Source organism: Lolium rigidum, chromosome 4 (genome assembly GCF_022539505.1).
Source record: "Lolium rigidum isolate FL_2022 chromosome 4, APGP_CSIRO_Lrig_0.1, whole genome shotgun sequence".
Lineage (NCBI taxonomy): Eukaryota > Viridiplantae > Streptophyta > Magnoliopsida > Poales > Poaceae > Lolium > Lolium rigidum.
This window is the reverse complement of record NC_061511.1, coordinates 237,018,000-237,020,481: the sequence shown is the minus strand read 5'-3', so window position 1 is coordinate 237,020,481 and position 2,482 is coordinate 237,018,000. Positions and strand designations below refer to the sequence as shown.

At 43.3% G+C, this 2,482-nt stretch overlaps 1 long non-coding RNA gene across 1 annotated transcript; it reads left to right on the top strand.

The window, feature by feature from the left end:
• The first annotated feature begins 762 nt into the window (after window positions 1-762).
• Window positions 763-2,151, top strand: LOC124705325. Its single transcript, XR_007003969.1, has 2 exons — window positions 763-1,506; window positions 1,618-2,151. It is a non-coding gene; the product is annotated as an uncharacterized LOC124705325 (long non-coding RNA).
• Window positions 2,152-2,482: the final 331 nt, after the last annotated feature.

Here is a 2,482-nt window from a genome sequence, read left to right as displayed (position 1 = left end):
CTTCCTCTAGATCTTTTGACGGTTGATTGGTATTGTCTAATTGAGGGTACTTGTTGTAGTTCATGTGTTTGTTGAAATGCCTACGAGGCCACGATGCTGTTGTAGACACTTAGTCTGTGTTTGTGTTCGTTTTCTTCACCCTTTAATTTTTAATGAACGCGTCGTCTTCTGGCTCGTCACGTTCTCGGAGCGCTGCGCGCCAGCGTGAACGAGTTTCGGCTCGTGTCGCTCTGTTCCGTGGTGCTTGCGTCTTCGGTCTTGTTTACATTATTATCGTTTTAGGGTGCCATTTTCTTCCCGATTGTCTCCTGGGGAAATTGTGGACCAATCGTTGTTTGTTGGTACGTGCCCGTCCACCTTTGTTACTTTTCGTTTGGTTCCATGCATGTACCTTAAACTGACATATTGTCGATCAAGACCCCGGTTTTTCCCTGTTGTCTCGCGTGAATGTGGACGAATACGCCGTCGCCAGCCTTTGTTGGTCCCTGCGGTGCTCACCGTTTCTTCCTTCCACTCCAAGTATGTTACCCCTTTTCGACAGCATCCACTTCTAGGAGTCTTTTCAACCTTCATTACATGGAGTTCCTGAAAGGTAGCTACCTGATTTATCTACCATGGCTTGTCTCTGCGCGTTCTAGGCTTATTTGATTGTTGTACAGGTCATGTCTTACTATGGTGCCCCTGATTATCGTTGTCAATTCTGCGGTGTTGTGTTCTAAGCGGTGCAAGTTCGAGAGCTTTGTGAGGTAGCACCGTGTCCTATACAGCTTGTGTTGCAAGGGTGGGAAGTTCTAGGTCCCACTCTTCGCTGCCAATGCTAATGTGTTATTGTTCAGTTCACATTAAAATTCTATATGCCTGCATACGTCACGATAAAGGCTCCCATGAGTAATAGTTCAGTACACATTGCTCATTGTGAGCAACTAAGTGGTACTGTGCTGATGACCAGATGTGGGTGTTAGACACAACCATGGCTACCACACACATCTGTGTCCTAGGTGACACGATTAGCCACGGACGGGTGGGGCGGTAGCCTGCATTTTGTAGGCAGTGGCTGCTTTGGCATCAGGTGCGCCTTGCCATTTGCCTTGCGTGCAACCCTGCTTTGTTGGTGAAAAGTATGGCTTGAACAACTAAAAAGATCATACATTTTTCACGTTCATAATATGCATGGAAGTATAACCAAATTTTCAAGCATTTTTTTTGGCAGAACAAGGAATATGTGAGCTATGCTATCTTTGTTGTGGGAAAGGTGTATCCACTTTAATAGGTGATAGATGGCTGCCTTCTAACACTTCACTGCTTATGGCACTAAGAAATTTATATCTCAAGACTTCCATTATGTTTCATGTCCAAATACTGTCCCTTTTCACTTAATATGCAAAAGTGACAAATGGCTTGTTAGATATGCAATGTGTAGTGGAACTGTTGAAAGATATCTCTTCTGTACTTTACTGCTAACATGGTGTGTGCCAAGAGAAGATCCGTGCCCCCATTCTTTAAATGGTAACATGATGGTGTTTTGTCCCCATCCCTATCATCCAGATTTGTAGACTCGTATCATTATTCCAGTATCCACAGTATTTGGTCGTTTTATCATTTTCTCAATGATGGAAGATTGAGAGGGGTTAGATGTGCCCAATGCAGTGAAACTGACAAACCGCTGGTCATATGTTGATTGTTCAACAAGCATTCTTTTCCAGCCTTTCTAAATGACCAAAGAGCAAGCATGACACTTCAGTCTGTTTTCCACATATGTTCCCACGAGCAGAGTTATCTGGTGAGGTGTTGAATGGATCTTTTTGTCCTCCAGTACATGTGAGCATTGTTTTAGCGTGCAGATTAACCCCTTCTGTCTCTTGCAGTTTGGGTGATCTACCTGGACAGTTCTGTTTCTGCACTACATTGGCACCTTTTGGGGTTCTGGACTTCTTGTTCCAGGACTTTTGGTTGCATAAAGTCCTCATATCTTGATGTAGCATGGTTGGTCTGGTCACTGATTTGTATAGTTCAGAATACCAGCAGTCTCTACCTATCATTGTACTTATCTACTTTTTTTTGTTCAAATTGGACATTGTAAATAGAATAGCTTGCTGAATGTTGTAACTATAGCTTTCTAGGAGCAGGTTGTATTGACAAGTGTATGATGTACTGATAAGTGTTTTATTATTAACCTACGTATGGATTGTACTTGTACCACCGCTGGATTAAGAAACTTTGCCCCATGAAGCATGTATCTTCATAAAGCAATAAGCAAAGTTGTTGCCTGCACTATGTATCATCTGGCAGACTGACTAATGTTATCAAGCGTTGCAATTTGAACGCAGAGTACCGGCTAGGAGGCGCCCCAAGGGGCGCCCCAACCACTAGTGAATTACAATATGCATTACTTGTTTCACATAGCCATCGTACGTCATCCTCGTACTCACGGGCGAATCTAGAAAAAAATGGCGATGGGTTTATCCATATAAACCAGTTGGAT